The sequence below is a fragment of the Protopterus annectens genome, chromosome 6.part0 (genome assembly GCF_019279795.1).
Source record: "Protopterus annectens isolate FY-2018-M chromosome 6.part0, PAN1.0, whole genome shotgun sequence".
Lineage (NCBI taxonomy): Eukaryota > Metazoa > Chordata > Ceratodontiformes > Protopteridae > Protopterus > Protopterus annectens.
In genome coordinates, this window is record NC_056737.1 from 973,690,918 (window position 1) to 973,711,346 (window position 20,429).

General features: G+C 38.9%; 1 protein-coding gene across 6 annotated transcripts in view; it reads left to right on the top strand.

The window, feature by feature from the left end:
- Positions 1 to 938: 938 nt before the first annotated feature.
- The window catches only part of SYNE3 (spectrin repeat containing nuclear envelope family member 3), a 1,238,698-nt gene continuing 1,219,207 nt past the window's right edge, over positions 939 to 20,429 (top strand). For 3 of the 6 annotated variants that reach the window (XM_044074612.1, XM_044074615.1, XM_044074616.1), the window contains exon 1: positions 939 to 1,377. The gene's annotated coding sequence lies outside the window, so the exon portion shown is untranslated. The remainder of the gene's footprint in view (positions 1,378 to 20,429) is intronic. The other 3 variants (XM_044074614.1, XM_044074617.1, XM_044074613.1) reach the window with 1 other exon arrangement.

The window sequence follows — 20,429 nt, forward strand, 5'->3', positions numbered from 1 at the left end:
CCTCCGATACATACGGAACCCACGCACGTTAGACAGCTTTTACCATCCTGACTCCCGTCACTTCACCTTTAGATTTGTTTCTCAGTTTCAGCACTCTTTTTGTAAGTAAACATTTCCTGCACGTTTCATTTTGGTCTTCAACGTTTCTACCTGATAATGTATGTCCTTGTAAATCCTAGCCTAAGCCACCTATAGCTGTTTTGTCTCTCTTCCCTCTTGCCAGTTTTCTTTGAGGGAATTTCATGTTGAGTACCAGGCTTTGTTTAATCTACTTCCCATTGCTAGTTTTCTTTGAAGGCACAACATTGAGGTCCCCTTTCTAACATAATGCCTTCCAGTATATTTCCAAGACTGTGCCCCATCAAGTATAACAGTAACCAGTGGTGAAGTATTCAGTGAGGGTCATGGGCAGTCATGGAAAATAACCAAAAATCACTCCTGGGTGCATAATCAGGGAAAAATACTTATGTTACTGTATATGGGAGCATGCACCACAGAAGCCCTGAAGTCAGACCGAAGATATTCAAAAACGTGTAAACTGATATGTGTGCTGTAAGACCTCGTCCACCACCGGGTCACCATCTCCATAAAGTCAAGTTTCTCTCTGCAGTACCAAACACACATAAAAAAAGAAAAGTGTAATGCTCGTGACTATGTAACGTTTCTGAGTTAGTGTTGCCCCCCCCCCCCCCCCCCAACACACACACACACACACATATACCAAAGGGTTTATGTCTCCCATTAGTAACACTGATCAGGCATCATAAATATTGCATTTTGCAAACAGATTGAGCCATAAGCAACATGGTCACAGTCTGTATGACTGAATTGGTCACAGAGAAAAACGAGAAATGCCAACATAACTAGTGAGCAGAAAACGAACCTGGATCGGCAGAAAAGAAAAGTGTGACTCAATATCGCCAGAATGATTGTGCCCAGGTTCGAACTGCAGTAACAAACAATTTTAATAACAACAGTGTCCATTTTGCATTTATTTCTCATATAGCTTTTTCTAATAACCGCAGGATGTTCTTGCCTACATGCCTTACAAATTCCAGAATTAATGCAAAAAGTGGCAGTCCAAGCCTGTACAGCCCGTTGGCATGATGCCTCCCTGTGGGTCGGAAGTGAATTCCGTTTCCTGGTGCATCGATTGCTCAGGCCTTTGCGAACATGTTCACGAGCCCTGGCAAGTCTTTCCATAAACAGTGTCAACAGTAGGAGTAGGAGGCGCTCGACTGACGCTTCCTGAAATGATTTTCAGTTTTTATATGAGGGCAAAAAACAGACAAATACGTACATTGTGTCTGAGTTCTGGAGGGATTTTGTAAGACAGCTCTGCGTACGTAAAATAGACTTGTCAGCGAAAGTATCACGGTAATGTTACTATATGTGCTGATAACTTCTGTGTGGTCTGGAGAGACTGTTGCTTACTAATATGCTGTCAGATATTTTTAAATGTTCAGAACTACATTTAGCAGCTCAGCTTTATTTTTATTATATTAGTGGAGGGTATGTGAAATTATATGGTGAAATATTTAAAAAAACTGACACGTACACTTAGTGTTGAATTAGTTAAACCTTGGGTTTTATGCACTGCATGAAGCTGCAAACTGGTGCTGATGTAAATGGCACTTGAGAAATTGTGTTTAAGGGCAAGGAGAAAGAACCAAGGCATCTATGCAATGAGTAATGGTTGTTTTTTCTGTTAGTGTAATATGGAGCTTATTGCTGTGTCACTGTTTCAGCAGTTGTTAACCATAATCGTTACACTCAGAGGAAATTATTGCTTATAGCTTGTAGATTCTATTCAAAGAGGTCGTATGCTGTACATGTGGTTTGTATTCACTGTATGTAGGATGGCATGCAAAAACTTTTTCGTGGCAGCTCGATTTCAGATACGAGAATTAGCCTTATAGGTACATAGGTTATCGACCAGAAAGTTTTTTATAAATCTATCCGTGCAACTCACCCCAGTTTTGTCCCCGGTTAAGTAGGTAAGGCTTATGTTAAAACAATGTTGAAGCCGACTTAAGCACATTCTTAGTCACTGTAACTTGCGATACATTTAGGGACTAAACTGTTTGATGCTTAAACTATAAGTAGCAAACTAAACTGTAAGAAACGACGTGTTTTCGTTTATGCTGCATTACATCCATTGGCACGGCATTTATACAAACTAAGGGATTCCTGACAAGTTTTTGTAAGTAACTTTATATACAATAGCACAGTATTTATACAAACTACGGATACGTTTATGTAACTGTGTATTAAGAGACACAGTATTTGCATACTGATATTTGTACACACTGACCAGTAAACCACACTAATTTAATGTGCAGCATCTGGCGGCGGAGCTGCAAGACCCTATGAGTTGTGTTATGATGGAACTGTTTGGGGCACGAGTGATAGGAATAGAACCAATCGCGTGGCATCGCGTGCCTTGTAACATTCCACACCTCGTTTGTGCCCCCAATTTAAGTATGGCGGAGGCAGGGGGGTGGCACACACGTCAGTTATGCAAATGAGCATAGGTTGCAAATATTTTGTGTAAACAGGGTGGGGTGGGCGTGGTGGAGGAGCGGTTCATATTTGAGGGGTGCAGTTCTTTTGCCTTGTGGGTCACGGAACACGTTTCGTAAGATACCGTGAGGAAATTGCCATCTGTCACCATCCCATGTCTTGTCTTGCTTGACACAGTTTCCCGAGGAACAGCATGCTGTGCAAACTCTTGTTAGAAAGTGAAACACATTACCCACTACAAATCAAATGGGTAAATAAGTACATCTTAGCTTACTGAAAGCCAAGAACAGCATTCGGTGAAACGTGAAATTCTGCGTTTACTCTACAGTCAGTAGCAAACGGATCTGTTTATTTATTTTAGTTTGTTAATTTCAGGTGGGCATAATCCGTTAGAGAGATAGGATGAACTCATTTTCTGTTCCTTATCTCTCAAAACGTTGTGGCTCATGAAGTCCAGAGCCATAACTACCAACGGTCCAGACGTTAATGTCCCCAATTTAGCCTCATGTTTGAGCTGTCCCTAATTAAACCTTTTTTCCCCCTGGAAGAATCGTTGATGATTAAATCAACTAAATAATGATTTACATATGAGTTTTGGACTTCATGGACATGTATTCAGTCGGACTATACCGATCAACAAATGTAAAATAAAGAAATGTAAAATAAAAATAAATATATAAAATGTCCTTCAGAGAAATCCAATTTAATCCAAAACATTGCATTATAATGAGTTTGTAACTAACGTTTAAAATCTGTCCCTGATTTTTGACCTGTGTCTCCCATTATTTTTGGTTTTGTCCTGAATTATTGCATTTATAGATTAAGAGGTACGTACAGAACAGGTAGAACTGTTTAACGCTTGCAACACGACGCATATTTACTCCGATTTTTTAGTTTTTAAGATAGGAATGGCCCGCTAAAAAGCCACTTTATTACTATAACTGAAAACACTTTTTAAGTATATAGAAGAAACATTTGAGATCTACATTTTATTTGCAGGCGGGTGTGGTAACAGTATGATGTTTGACAATAAAATCAGCATTTCTGGCTCCACCCTTGAATAAAATGTGCTGCAGTTATTATAATTATAGCCGGTAGAAGTAGCAATTGAAGAACTCGCTCCAGGATACATATCGGAAGTAAATACAACCACAGGACACAGTCACAAATCCTGTTACACTGCTAAATATGAAAATATAAAATTAGGACAGGTCATTATGCAGGTGTGGAAGATAAAGGGAAGGGATAATCACATGAAACACCAAATAAATGAAATAGTGATTAATATAACTGTCAACTATCATAAATAAATAGTATTAGTTGCAGAATAGTTGGACTATATAAAATGTATGGTCATACCTCTCAACCTCTTGGAGCAAGAAATCTGGACAAAGCCATACATAAAAGTGGGTCAAAGCCCCCAAAATAGGGACTATTTTTAAATATTGCTCTTACAAACTTAGAAAGTTGATAGAATAACAGATTTTCCATTTGCATGTATTTTCTAAAGGGTATGAAGCTCAAATGTCTGTCATTTTTTAACTTCTGTCTTTAATGAGATGCCACTAATTTGCCAGAAAAACACAATTTTATGAAAAACAGACCAAAAATATGAGGCAAAAATGTGGACATTCTTTAAAATCTGTACAGTTGAGAAGTCTGTGTATGGTGTCAACACAAGAATATTTAAATGCATTTGCATCATATTTGAAATGGTTTCCAGGGAAAGCAAAATATGAAGAGACAATCGATATATCGTATGACTGATGCAGTGGGTCATTAGGAAGAATTGTGTGTGGGGGGATTAGAAGCACGGGGAACCGAAAAGGTGAATATGAAGAGAATGAGACAGGATGGAAGTAATTATCAACAATGAAATAAATGTAAACACTGAAACTGTAGAAGAAAGAGTGGAGGAAGCTTGAAGTGGAAAAGATTAACCATGTGATTGACAAGTAACAAAACAGAGAAAGAAAGTAAGGCTGCAATTATCTGAAGAAGATGAAGGTTATAAGAAGGAAAAAAAATGATGTGGGGTGAAGAAAATTAAATATAACAATACAATTCAAAGCATAATGGCTCTCAAGGTGGCGGTGGGGATTAATTTAGAGCTCTATATTGTCACTCATTGCCAGTGACTTATTTCCATGTCTGTATCATAAAAAATATTTTTATTTTCTTCTGCTGGATAGGTAATCTAGATTTCCAGGGCTGCCAGTTTTTTGACTATCTAAGCACTCTTTTTGGGCATGCTTACATTTCTTTATTACTATATACTTAAGAAGAAGCAGCTGAGATGATATGAGCAAAGCATCCACTGTACATGTTTATTAATGTTGTATTAGCCAGTGTGATTTGGTTGAGAAGGAGCTGATCAGAAACTTTTAGGATAATGTTGTTACCTTTTGGCTACCTGTGTTACAAGTTCCCACATGTTTCAGTGTGAACTGTTCTATAAAAATATTTTCTCAACTACTTTGTAGCATGCAGTGGAGAGAAGTTGTAGTTTAATAGATGGTTTGGAGAGGGAGAGGTATGTGTATTGGATATAGGAAAAACACTGAGACTAAAAGTGTGAAGACCACTGTTTAATGTGCCGTGTATTTGTTTATTTATTATTTATTTACATTTGTTGACCGTGAAAATCCGACTGGACACAGGTCCTTTTTCAGGGGAGGCCCAAGGAGAAAAGCTCCACAATAAAAACAACAATTATGTTATTAATTATGTTATTATGTTAATTAACATTGTGTATACGACAATGGTGCCTATTAGACTTGGATGTCATTCGTAGTATGTCACTTAATTTCCCTGCTGTTTTAGCACTGTATTGCCCATTCGACATGCGTTTTTACAGTTAGCGTCTATGATGGTTCTCATTATCCTTCATCTGTGCCAGTTAGGATTCTGCATGCTGCAAGACAATGATTTTTGTCAGTTAATAGTTACTGTATTGAATGATTTAATGCTTTTTGATGTACAACATACATAACTATTTTTTTCTCATGGATTGCGGTTGAAGAACAACATTAATTAATGTATTTATTTTTTGTCATCTTTCCTACTTGGTGACCACATGTCAATAAACAACTTCTTTCATAGCTGATTTTTGAATGGATCCTCCAGTTGTATAAATCAGGGGTAGCTAACTGTTTATATGTCAAAGGAGAGAGCTTCATAACATGCTAGAAAATCCAGTTAAAATATTTAAGCTGTACATATTTTTCTGATGTTACAGGATTTTCAACTGCTATGTAACATGTGTAAAGTACCCCACATTTTTATACTAGTGTGACTTGCTTATATTTAGGAAGTATTAACAGCTGTGTTTCTTTATGAGTTTTACATGTTCGTGTTTGCTATGGTAGATGTACTAGAAAGAGACAGACAAAAGAGCACTGTTAGAGTTAAGATTTAGTAGATAATTCATTGCATAACAAGCGTACCCATGTAGGAAACAGCTTGACAGTAACCAATGAGCAGACCATACAAATAAACAGCAGCAGTTACGACAAAGTATAAATGGACACATAACAGTACAGATCATCGCAGAAGATGAGAAATATATAAATTGTAAAACAGCAATATCATACAAATGATACTACTTAATCTGTTCAGTTATGTCAATGATAGGTTCCATCTTCGGAGATTATGTGTTCCAGTGCCTTCAATCTAGATAACTTTTATTTTTCTTTGAAGTTGAGAGCATTGCTGTTGGTATCTTGTATTATAACAATTCTGCTTTGTGTTAGAAGGTTGCAAGGCCAGAGTCACTCTAAACTAAGATTTTAGGACATTTACTAATCCGTTCCAAGCTTCTAATTGCTGAGGTGTTTAGATTTAGAATAGTTTTACTTGTCTTTTGTATTCTGTCTTGCTAATGGAACTATGCTGCGCTTGTTATTTGTATTCTCTCCCCCTAATGGAACTATGCTGCGCTTGTCATTTGTATTCTCTCCCCCTAATGGAACTGTGCTGCGCTTGTCATTTGTATTCTGTCCCCCTAATGGAACTGTGCTGCGTTTGTCATTTGTATTCTGTCCCCCTAATGGAACTATGCTGTGCTTGTCATTTGTATTCTGTCCCGCTAATGGAACTATGCTGCGCTGTTCATTGTGGAGATTTCATCCCAGGTACAAAGCAAGGCCCATAGTAATGTCTGGCTGTCTCTCAAGTTGGGTTTCTATAGCATGATAATCACAGAGAAAGTAACTTGTTTTGACTATTGGAAAAATACTGGTGGTAAAGAAGTGTTGTTTGAAAAAGTGAATCTGTACAAAATATGGGGAAGGAAGGGCAGTTATAAAACTGATGAGTAATTGTTTAGAGAACCTTATAGATAGCATCTACAAAAAGAGACTAAGGTGAGTGAATTATTATTATGTATATTTATGGATCATGGCTAGAGAAGTTGGTTTAACAGTAGTGGGTTACAGTGGTTCTGTTTATTTTATGGAGAATATGGATGGGGGAGTGAATAAACTGTTATATAGTGAAATATGTGCAGGGAAAAGACTAGCAAAAGAAAAAAAAAACAATCATTTGTGCAGAGGGTTCTAACGAATACATAAAAAGAAACAATGTGATTAAGAACAGACTTTATTATATTGTATTGTTTTTCTTTGGGTGGAGGTTGAATGTCTGACGATACAAGCTATGTTGTCCTTTCTGGCTTCACATTTTTTGTCTTGATTGCACACCGATATAAACATTTTAATTACAAGAAAAATTCTTTGGTAAGTGGAAAAAATCTGTAATAGCAGCCTTAGCTTTCACCACCTCAGGCATATGAGACCAAGGCTTAATGTTTCATGTAAAGGACAGTACTTCAGGATTCTAGCATCTTCTACTGTTTCACAGCATTGTCTGTACTGCAACATGAATTTAACACTTCTAATGCCAAAACTCACAGCCTTCTGATGTTCTGCCATCAAAGACAGGTGTGCTATGTACTGACCTTCCAGGAGTGGACTGTTTTTCACAAGTAAAGCACATTTATGGCCTTGATTGAGCAGAAAAATCTCAGGAACAGACTTAGGAAAGGTGATGAGCTTTGAGCTTGCATTTTTGTTCTAAACACATTAATGATCTCTTCACTGTAATATGATCTGTGCATTGTATTGATGTCATTTGACAGTTTCAGACTCAGGTAGATTTAACGGCAGAAGTACATTTGGGAGACATACCACTGTCTGAGAATGGAAAACATTAAGAATTTGTTACAGGAAGATTCTAGGGAGCAAAGCTCTCCATATGGTCCATGAGATTTTAGAGGCATGGTATCATTTGAGTTGCTTGACACAAAATATATCACCATCACAGTGTATATGTGTGCTAGCCAAATGTGTTTTGACATAAATTTAGGTTAACTGAAGCCATGATCCCTTTTTTCCCCTGCGATATTCTGTTAACGCCAGTATGTCGAAGGTGGGCAATGTGTTGCTTTTCCTTATCAGCTGCGGTTAAAAATGGTTTTCCTGAAGCACCATCCTAAGCCCTAAGTTGCTTTTTACCTTTAAAAAATTAGGGATATAATTTAGAAATAGTTCTATGAGCTGTTATGCTAAACAGTTAAGCACTTACCACCATCCATGCAGATTTGTTCTGACATAAACAACTCTAAAGTGGCTTCCATTCTGTCGAACATGTTTCCAACCAGCTGATCTTTAAAATGAGTGTAGTGTATTTTCAACCTTAGATCCATGGGTATTGCTAGTATAGATTTGCTGAGCCTCACCTTAACTGAGAATTTGTCTTTCGAAATGTTCTTTAACTTTAAATATGTTTGCATGCCTACTGATCTACAGTAATGAAAATATACCATAAGCTTATTTTTTCTGTAATATGTCCACATTGCTCATTTTCAAGTCCAATGTTGCAGCTGTTTATGGTGGTCTGCCTTCAGTTATATCATATGTACTCAGAAATTAATGTACAGTTATTATGGGGACTCATTTTAGTTTAGACGTGCTGGGTATTAAGCTTACCAAGGTTTGTTACTAGCGCTGGTCAGACAGGCTGTGTAGTAAGGTAACTGGCACTGGTCAGACATGCTGTGTAGTAAGGTACCGATGTTTGTCACTAGCACTGGTCAGACATGCTGTGTGGTAAGGTAACTAGGTTTGTCACTAGCGCTGGTGAGATATGCTGTGTAGTAAGCTACCTAGGTTTGCCACTAGTGCTGGTCAGACATGCTGTGTAGTAAGGTAACTAGGTTTGTCACTAGCACTGGTCAGACACGCTGTGCAGTAAGGTACCTCGATTTGTTACTAGCGCTTGCCAGACATGCTGTGTAGTAAGATACATAGGTTTGTCACTAGCGCTGGTCAGACATGCTGTGTAGTAAGGTACTTAGGTTTGTCACTAGCTGAGGTCAGACATGCTGTGTAGCAAGGTACATAGATTTGTCACTAGCGCTGGTCAGACATGCTGTGTAGTAAGGTACTTAGGTTTGTCACTAGTGCTGGTCAGACATGCTGTGTAGTAAAGTACCTCAATTTGTTACTAGTGCTGGTCAGACATACTGTGTAGTAAGGTACCTAGGTTTGTCATTAGTGCTGGTCAGACATGCTGTGTAGTAAGTTACTTAGGTTTGTCACTAGCACTGGTTAGACATGTTGTGTAGTAAAGTACCTAGGTTTGTCACTAGCACTGGTCAGACATGCTGGGTAGTAAGGTACCTAGATTTGTCACTAGTGCTGGACAGACATGCTGTGTAGCAAGGTACCTAGATTTGTCACTAGCGCTGGTCAGACATGCTGTGTAGTAAGGTACCTAGGTTTGTCACTAGTGCTGGTCAGACATGCTGTGTAGTAAGGTACCTAGGTTTGTCACTAGCGTTGGTCAACCATGCTGTGTAGTAAGGTACCAAGGTTTGTCACTAGTGCTGGTCAGACATGCAGTGTAGTAAGGTACCCAGGTTTGTCACTAGCACTAGTCAGACATGCTGTGTAGTAAGGTAACTAGGTTTGTCATTAGCACTGATCAGACATGCTGTGTAATAAGGCACCTAGGTTTGTCACTAATGCTGGTCAGACATGCTGTGTAGTAAGGTAGCTAGATTTGTCACTAGCCCTGGTCAGACATGCTGTGTAGTAAGGCACCTAGGTTTGTCACTAGTGCTGGACAGACATGCTGTGTAGTAAGGTACCTAGATTTGTCACTAGCACTGATCAGACATGCTATGTAGTAAGGTACATAGGTTTGTCACTAGCCCTGGTCAGACGTGCTGTGCAGTAAGGTACCTAGGTTTGTCACTAGCGCTAGTCAGACATGCTATGTAGTGAGGTCCCTAGGTGTTTCACTAGCGATGGTCAGACATGCTGTGTAGTAATGTACCTAGGTTTGTCACTAGCACTGGTCAGACATGCTGTGTAGTGAGGTACCTAGGTTTATCATTAGCACTGGTCAGACACGCTGTGTAGTAAGATACCTAGGTTTGTCACTAGCGCTGGTGAGACATGCTGTGTAATAAGGTACCTAGGTTTGTCACTAGCACTGGTCAGACATGTAGTGTAGTATGGTACCTAGGTTTGTCACTAGGACTGGTCAGACATGCTGTGTAGTGAGGTACCTAGGTTTGTCACTAGCACTGGTCAGACATGCTGTGCAGTAAGGTACCTAGGTTTGTCACTAGTGCTGGTCCGACATGCTGTGTAGTAAGGTACCTAGGTTTGTCACAAGTGCTGGTCAAACATGCTCTGTAGTAACGTACCCAGGTTGTCACTAGTACTGGTCAAACATGCTGTGTAGTAAGGTTCCTAGGTTTGTCACTAGCACTGGTCATACATGCTGTGTAGTAAGGTACCTAGGTTTTCACTAGCGCTGGTCAAACATGCGGTGTAGTAAGGTAACCAGATTTGTCACTAGCACTGGTCAGACATGCTGTCTAGTTAAGTACATAGGTTTCTCACTAGCGCTGGTCAGACATGCTGTGTAGAAAGGTAACTAGGCTTGTCATTAGCGCTGGTCAGACATGCTGTGCATTAAGGTACCTAGGTTTGTCACTAATGCTGGTCAAACATGCTTTGTAGTAAGGTACCTAGACTTGTCACTAGCGCTGGTCAAACATGCTGTGTAGTAAGGTACATAGGTTTGTCACTAATGCTGGTCAAACGTGCTGTGTAGTAAGGTACCTAGATTTGTCACTAGCTCTGGTCAGACATGCTGTGTAGTAAGGCACCTAGGTTTGTCACTAGTGCTGGTCAGACATGCTGTGTAGTAAGATACCTAAGTTTTCCACTAGCTCTTGTCAGACATGCTGTGTAGTAAGGTACTTAGGTTTGTCACTAACTCTGGTCAGACATGCTGTGTAGTAAGGTACCTAGGTTTGTCACTAGTGCTGGTCAGACATGCTGTGTAGTAAGGTACCTAGGTTTGTCACTAGCGCTGGTCAGATATGCTGTGTTGTAAGGTACCTAGCTTTGTCACATGCACTGGTCAGGCATGCTGTGTAGTAAAGTACCTTCTTTTGTCACTAGCGCAGGTCAGACATGCTGTGTAGTAAGGTACCTAGATTTGTCACTAGCGTTGGTCAGACATGCTGTGTAGTAAGGTACCTAAGTTTGTCACTAGTATTGGTCAGACTTGCTGTGTAGTAAGGTGCCTAAATTTGTCGCTAGCACTGGTCAGACATGCTGTGTAGTACAGTAACTAGGTTTTTCACTAGTGCTTGTCAGACATGCTGTGTAGTAAGTACCTAGATTTGTCATTAGTACTGGTCAGACATGCTGTGTAGCAAGGAACTTAGATTTGTCACTAGCACTGGTCAGACATGCTGTGTATTAAGATACCTAGGTTTGTCACTAGCACTGGTCAGACACGCTGTGTAATAAGGTACCTAGGTGTGTCACTAGTGCTGGTCAGACATGCTGTGTAGTAAGGTACCTAGGATTGTCTTTAGCACTGGTCAGACATTGTGTAGTAAGGCACATAGGTTTGTCACTAGCACTGGTCAGACATGCTGTGTAGTAAGGTACATAGCTTTGTCACTAATGCTGGCCAGATATGCTGTGTAATAAGGTACCCAGGTTTGTTACTAGTGCTGCTCAGACATGCTGTGTACTAAGGTACCTAGATTTGTCACTAACCTTGGTCAAACATGCTGTGTAATAAGGTACCTAGTTTTGTCACTAGTGGTGGTCAGACATGCTGTGTAGTAAGGTACTTAGCGCTGGTCAGACATGCTGTGTAGTAAGGTACCTAGGTTTGTCACTAGCGCTGGTCAGTCATGCGGTGTAGTAAGGTACTTTGATTTGTCACTAGCCCTGATCAGACATGCTGTGTAGTAAGGTACGTAGGTTTTTCACTAACGTTAGTCAGACATGCTGTGTGGTAAGGTACGTAGGTTTTTCACTAGCGCTGGTCAGACATGCTATGTAGTAAGTAAGTTACCTAGTTTTGTCACTAGCAGTGGTCAGACATGCTGTGTAGTAAGGTACCTAGGTTTGTCACTAGCACTGGTCAGACACGCTGTGTAATAAGGTACCTAGGTTTGTCACTAGCGCTGGTCAGACATTCTGTTTTGTAAGGTACATAGGTTTGCCACTAGCACTGGTCAGACATGCTGTTTAGTAAGGTACCTAGGTTTGTCACTACTGCTGGTCAGACATGTTATGTAGTAAGTACCTAGATTTGTCCCTAGTGCTGGTCAGACATGCCGTGTAGTAAGGTACCTAGATTTGTCAATAGCGCTGGTCAGACACGCTGTGTAATAAGGTACCTAGGTTTGTCACTAGCGCTGGTCAGACATGCTGTGTAGTAAGGTACATAGGTTTGCCACTAGCACTGGTCAGACATGCTGTGTAGTAAGGTACCTAGGTTTGCCATTAGCACTGGTCAGACATGTTATGTAGTAAGTAAGGTACCTAGGTTTGTCACTAGCACTGGTCAGACATGCTGTGTAGTAAGGTACATAGGTTTGTCACTAATGCTGGTCAGACATGCTGTGTAGTAAGGTACCCAGGTTTGTCACTAGTGCTGCTCAGACATGCTGTGTACTAAGGTACCTAGATTTGTCTCTAGCCTTGGTCAAACATGCTGTGTAGTAAGGTATCTAGGTTTGTCACTAGTGCTGGTCAGACATGCTTTGTAGTTAGGTACCTAGGTTTGTCACTAGCACTGTTCAGACATGCTGTGTAGTAAGATATCTAGGTTTGTCACTAGCGGTGGTCAGTCATACGGTGTAGTAAGGTACCTTGATTTGTCACTAGTGCTGATCAGACATGCTGTGTAGTAAGGTACCTAGGTTTGTCACTAGTGCTGGTTAGACATGCTGTGTTGTAAGGTACTTAGGTTTGTCACGAGTGCTGCTGAGACATGCTGTGTAGTAAGGTACCTAGGTTTGTCACTAGTGCTGGTCAGACATGCTGTGTAGTAATGCACCTAGGTTTGTCACTAATGCTAGTCAGACATGCTGTGTAGTAAGGTACATAGATTTTTCACTAGCGCTGGTCAGACATGCTATGTAGTAAGTAAGGTACCTAGTTTTGTCAGTAGCACTGGTCAGACATGCTGTGTAGTAAGGTACCTAGTTTTGTCACTAGCGCTAGTCAGACATGCTGTGTAGTAAGGTACCTAGGTTTGTCACTAGTGCTGGTCATACATACTGTGTCATAAGGTACCTAGTTTTGTCACTAGCACTGTTCAGACATGCTGTGTAGTAAGATATCTAGGTTTGTCACTAGCGGTGGTCAGTCATGCGGTGTAGTAAGGTACCTTGATTTGTCACTAGTGCTGATCAGACATGCTGTGTAGTAAGGTACCTAGGTTTGTCACTAGTGCTGGTCAGACATGCTGTGTAATAAGGTACCTAGGTTTGTCACTAGTGCTGGTCATACATGCTGTGTCATAAGGTACCTAGATTTGTCACTAGCACTGGTCATTCTTCTTATCACTATACTGTGCTGGATGCTTTGGTCTGAACAGCACTGCACCAGTTATGATATACTCTGTTATTCCTCTTATATTGATTCCTTGTGGGCCAGAAACTTGCACATTGTTCATCAGATGGCCCTACCATTGTTCTTTGTATCCCCCATACAGTTTACACTTGAGTGGTTTCACATCCCACATTGCTGCTGTTCTAGTGCCTTTTTTTACTGTCTCCTGCCAATGGAGTCGACTGGAGCTGTATCTGGCTAGTGTCTGGTACCTAAATGTTTAAGGCACCATTGAAAGAATTAACACAATGTGCATCGCGAACATCATATGCCGCATAGCAGACATTTGCCAAACCATGATCACACACCTACCTAACTGCTCATATGTTGACTTGTCTCAGTTTAGCATTAGCTGGACTTTTTCTTTTGTCTAGTTCAGACTCCTCTTACTATTCTGTATCTTAATAATGAACATGAGAGTTTTTTTACTTGAACCTTCCCAGGGAATTTGCATACAAGTTTCTGTCTTTCTCTCTGTCTCGGTCTCTCTCTCTACTTCTCTTGCTCTTTCTTTATCTTTCCTCATTCGTCTCTTGCTGACATTTTCATGCAAATCATTTCAGCCTATTATTTATTATTTAACACTGTAATTCTGTATTGTAATCATTTTCATATCAATGATATGAAGGCATTGCTAAAGAACGGCTTTGAAATGGACTGAAGTCACAGTATATGCAAGTAATATGAGCATGTACTCTGCTGACATTTCCTTAACATACTCTCTTGGTCTCTCTTTGTATTACTACATTCAAACGATGTGATAGCATTATAAAACTTTTTCTTGAAACAAGCTAAGATCACAAGAATATGTGAGTTATGCTAACATATTCTATACTGCATGGACTTTCACTTTTCAACACACATGAAGAAATTACTGAAGTAGATTCTTGTTTTTTAATTTCTTTTACTTAATTTTTTTATCCATAAATCACTGTCATAAATTTGAATATATATATATATATATATATATATATATATATATATGTGTGTGTGTAGGTATATCAGCAAAGTGTGAACGCTTGTAAAAGTGAACACAGAGAAAGCAAACATTTTATATCAAACTGTAAAATGATCAAACACTAAAAAAATAAAACTTTTTCATGAGGCAAGCCGCCCTGTATCCCCATGAGGAGGACTACGCCCTTCCTTAAACCCTCAATTATGTATACTGACTCCGAGATCACACAACAGTGGGGTAAGGGCAAGTTCACTTAATCTGCTGCAAAATCCTTTCAACAGAACATTCACTCACATGAATGTTTGCCTTTATTTCCTTTACGGCAGTAAAAAGCATTCACTTCTGAACGTTTGCACTTGTCAACCACTCCAGTTTCACCCTCGATGTTTATGTACCCCTCTTTAACCATTCCCTCCCATATTATCCTTTTCTGTCACATACATCTTCTCCTGTATTCCTTCTTGCCACTGGATGCTTACTTTCAAGCAGTCTTTCCTAGCCAATAACATGCCCCTATCTTCACACCCCTTTAATCTTTACAATTTTTAAAATGTAATTTGCCTTAACCTTTATTTCCACATGTCCCTGTATCCTCCCTTCAATTTTTCTGTGCAGCATAGTTATTATGGCAGATTATACATGCTTTTCATAAGCTCTGGTTAATTATTTTTCATATTTGATTGTTGTTATGAAATGAGCACACTTCTGAGTCAGTGAGGTGACTTACTAATTTCCAGCTTGTATTTTATTTTGCCAATAAGCACAGGGTTGTGACATGGTTTGATGGGTCCAAATCATATGAGCGAGACCCTGGTTTGATCAGGATTGTATGTAAGAAAGTAAATGTTGTAGGAATCTAACTTACATATGTTGGATAAACTAAGTTCATTCATACATGAATGTTTTATCTCCTATTATGGTATGAGCTGTGTATATAATGTGTGTCAGGTTTTGTTGTTATAAGGATGAAAATGCTGCATATGTTGTTAAATATGAAATTCAAATCTAAAGAGGGATAATCAAGAAAATTGTGGGTTTGTCCCCACTAGCCATATGTGTGACATTCTGGTTTCTGTTATGTGAAGAAAACCCATTGCTTAATACAGGTTAAGCCAGGCTGGTAAGGTAAGATGTTTGTATGCGAAACTGATAACAGGAAATGGAAACAGAAGTGCACATTAAATGGCCAGAGGAAGATGAGTCACTTATCTCTTGGACTGATTTCTTTCTGAAGTGCTTGTCAGCCCATAATAGCCCAGTATAATTTTTCTCTCCATGGGAGTAAAAAGTTACAAGGTATTGAATTTAATAAAAACATTAAAGTAATGGCATGTTGGCCCACTAACAGAAATCACAAAGACACTGGAACACAGACGTGATATAAAATCTTGGAGTGATTGCAAAGCCTGTGTTGGTCCAATAAAATGTATCATTATACCACATATGTGTTCCAGTGTCTTTGTGTCGTAGGTATAGAGTTTGTAACTTATCAGGCTATTCTGTGCAGGTTTGATGTTTCTGTTGATGGAATCAATGTAGTCGTGCACGTTTTACTTCCTGTCACTGCTCATATCTAAAAGAGGAGTAAGACAGGTTAGTTTCACCTGTGTAAAGCTCCTGAAGCCCAAAGACGCATTCACTTATTCATCAAACAGAAATACTGCTTACTTATAGCACCTGCACATTGTGGAGGAAAACAGGGACATCTTGCGGGCTGGGAAGACCAATAAATAAAATTAATGCTGTAACAAAAGTAGCAACTCTTTCCAAAAATAATATACATAATTATTGTGACATAACAGGTATAACTTTTTATTTGACTGGAACTTGTCATATGTTTTTGCCTAACACACTTGATTTAATTATGCAGCATGTTAGGCCAGGCCTGCGGAGGAAACCATTTTCCTGTAGTTGGAAAAATAACATTACTCAAAAGTCAGGTGATTGTTAAACAGCCAATGAGCTGAAAGGATTCTGCAGTAAAGCTGAAGGTGTAGTTCTGCATGGTATCAAACTCCCTCGTCTGTCACTTAAATAGAGAAACATTGTAGTTCATATACAGTGCAAATAATCAGACAGGTGAAACACAGGATTGTCTCCATGGATTTATTATTTAGTGAAGTGTTTTAAAAACAGGTTAGTTTTTAATAACCAGCTTATCACATAAATAAACAACTAGGAAAATGTTGAGGAATTTAAGAAATAGCCATTTGTAACATTTGGTGTACATTTTTGATGGGTGTTTGTTATCAGAAAATATATGAGTTATGGTTTCTGTATAATATTGAAACTGTTTGTAATTTAAGTAAGACTATAATAATCAGATTGTATATGCTATTATGCCTGAAAAGGTCCTCAGACCATCAACCCTACCTTGTTAAATGTGTAAATAAGTAAATGTTATAATTTAATTTGTTCTTTGTTAGTATTTGAAATGAGCAATGAAATATGCACATACACAGTACTTATTTTGTCTGTACTTTCTAATATAGAATAGCTGATAGTGTAGGGTGGGGGGGTCACGTCTGGTGATTGACATATCTATCTGTTGCTCCTTTAACTTTTTGAGTACATTGTATTCTCATTTAACATTGTAATTACTGGTGACTAACCTTGCAGGTTATGGGTGTGTTTATGTGAAAAAATATATATAAAATACAGATTTATGTGAGTATACATATGTATGTGTATGTGTTTACACACACGCATATAAGTGTACAGATTGTATTTAAATAATTGAAGTACTTAAAGACTGACCTGCAAAACATCAGTCGCATAACATGAAACATTTAAAAGACTGAAACTTAATGGATCAAAAGATGGGTAACATTCTTAAATTAAATTTTATATGAAGCAAAGTTTCGAAACCAAGGTGTGTTATTAAGAAATCAGAATAGATAATTTGTTTGCTTGTTTGTTTATTTTTTTGGCAGATGTAGACAAGTGATTCCCACAGGACCCATTCCAGTCACAGCCCAGGCTGTAACACTTATATTAAGATATTTGCAATAAAATAACAATGTATAAAGCTTTCCATTGCTTTTAAGAATTTATGACATGTATGGTAACAGTGGTACAGATGACCAGATGTTTAAAAGACCTGTAGGCAGCGCACTGGCTGTTAAGTGCAGTGTTGTTTCCAGAGCAGGGTATGCTATTATGTGATTAGCTCAGTAGAAAAAAGTCCAATATGGGCAGTATTTAAGAAAAGAGAGATATTTGCTAATACACAGATAAACAATTTTCACTGTACTTTCAATATTTATAAAGTTCAATTTAATCAGTAAAGTGTCTGTTTGAGCTGTAACTCTGCAAGAACAGGCTTTTACTTCTTCCAAAAATATTTTGCAGGCCTATCTGCAGCCTGTCATTTGAGACTATACCTTTTCCCTTCTCTGCTTAAATATTCCAATTCTGACGTCACACAGCTTTGTGAAAAAATAGTCTTGTTAAAAAACAAAACAAAATGATTATTTTCCTTTCTTTGAGCTTGTAAGACAACGGATTGATTTAACATCCAGATGGGGGACACGAAGCAGTAATATATGATGGTTAGTTTTGCTTTATAATTTTCCCTGGTGCTAGTTTTAGTGTTGTTTCTGTAATTAATTTGCTGTCAACTTTGGCTTTTTCTGATCACTTCCTGCATGGTGGTGTTTTTCCAGTTTCAGTTTTCTTTTCTTGATCTTCTGCTGTTTTGGCAGACAAGTATTGGCTTTCCATAATGGACCGCCATAATACATCTGAACAGCTCTTCTGTTATATCCTGTTCTGCTTCCTTTGTGGTCTTGCCACCTCATCTTGTAACTGCTACTAATGTTTTCACTTCTCCATTATTGTTTTCCATCTTTCCCACTACTAACCCCATTTCTAAACATAGTCTTTCCTTTCCTACTTTCTATAGGTATTCTTGGTTTTCACGTCTTTCTTAAGTACTTAATCTAGTTATCCACCTTATTCCCCTCCCCTTTTACATTGTATCCGAGGTAGGATTATATACTTCCCCAAAACTATTTTCTCACTCTTAGTTCAGTACGTGCAATACAACACTACTTTTCTTCCTTGTAATTTCTGCATTTCATTTATTTTTTCTTTAGTGTTTATAACACTATTTTCTTTCTAGCATGTTACATAATCAGAGTCTACTTTCTTGTCATTTACTGCTTCTGTTGTCCTGTGATACCCATATACCCATATAAGGCACTTCTTGATAGCTTTAGGGTTACAAGTGGATTCCATACCATACATCAGTGACTTATGTTTCAAGAGTTCTTTGAGACAAATCTGAGAAAAGATCCGTAATGCAGTAAAAAAAAAAAAAACACTCTACATGGGCCATTCATCTACATAACATAATTGTGCTATCGAGTGTACAAACATGCATGTTGTTCCAATGTTGTAAATCTAGCTTTACTTGTTTAAGAAGACTGCATACATTTTTTCTTCTAGAATCTTTCACCTCTATTTAATAAATCTTAAATATTTAATAATTTAGTTTCAGCATAGCATGCTTCTGCATTATGGCTGTATTGCCCCATATGTGTTTAGTTGTAATATTTCAATATTTTCTAAATTAATTTTCTACCGAGTAGTAGACTGGAAATGGTTTAACACCTATTTGAAAAACACAACAAGTGAGTTCCATGGCACAGAAGGATTAAGCCCTCAAACAACCCCAAATTAATCAGTAATCTGGTGGCTGGAGAATCCATCTGACGAGGGTAGAAGGGAGTGGATGACACTGACTTGCCTATCCTGGGGGAGGAAGAGAGCAGCTCAGACCACTGTGAGTGTGTAGCATGTAGGATAGATACACATGTCGAGGTGCTTTATGAGAGTCTGACTCATCCAGGCTATCACAGAAATATTAGTATTTACTTTAAGCTGAAAACTGATGGCTTTTCTTACTGACACCAGAGCAGCATGTGGAAAAGTTGATGATCAGAAGTCAACACAGTGAAAAAGTTAAAAGCTGTATTCGGAACTGAAACGTTTTCCACATCTACAGCTTGTACCTTCAGTTATGGACATGCAGCTCCCATTCACTGGACCCTCAGCTGTGACCCTTACATAAACAATATTTAGTTACCCTTATCAAAGAGTTACTATTAGAAAAGTACAGTTGTGTACCTACCATAAATGTAGATGTTCGAGTGTATTTACTGTTGCAGTCATTATAATTGAGTCTTTCTTGCCGCACGCTGCCCAATGCAAAAAAGCGCTAGTTTTCCCCCCAAGGGGGCTGCCAAAAGATAAGTGCTTGGTGCTGGCAGAGGAAAGTCATTGGGACTGTTTCCTGTATGGCTGTGATTTGTCTTCTCCACTTTTGGAGGTAGAAGCGCCCCACTGTTTAGGCCTGTATGAGCCCTGGGGCTGGGATCTGCCTCTGGGGCATCTGTACCTGCCTTTTTGTGGTCTTCAACACCTCCTCTACTGTAACACCAAATAAAGTATAATGCTGTAATGGAGCATGTAATAATTTTGCTTTAACATGATCAGGCAGATTCTGTTCCTTTAACCAAGCATGCCTCCTAATGACAGAACCCGTAACTGCGGCCCTGCAAGAGGCCTCCAGAGAATAAAAACCACATTGCAATGTATGCTTTCCTACTTGTTCAGTTGCATGCAATAAATCCTGCATTTCCTTATTTTCTGCACAATCAGAATTAGTCAACATTTTCTGTTTAAGCAGTGACATTAAATATTGCTGATGTTTAAGCATATGAAATGGACAGTTTAAAGCCCTCACAGCCAAAGTAGCAGAAGTGTAAACCTTTTTCCCCCATTTGTCTAGTGTCCTTGAGGGAGTAGGGTTTTTTGCAGTGGAAGCCTTGATCCCCTTGGGACCCTGAGAAATGATTTCTGGGTCAGCAGCAGGATTTTTATAAAGAAATTGATGTGAATCCGGAACCCTGTAGTATCTGTCTGGTTTAACAGGGGCAGGGGGTAAAGAGTCAGGAGAAAGGCCGGACTCTGAAAATACATCATCCACAATGTCTAACACAGGG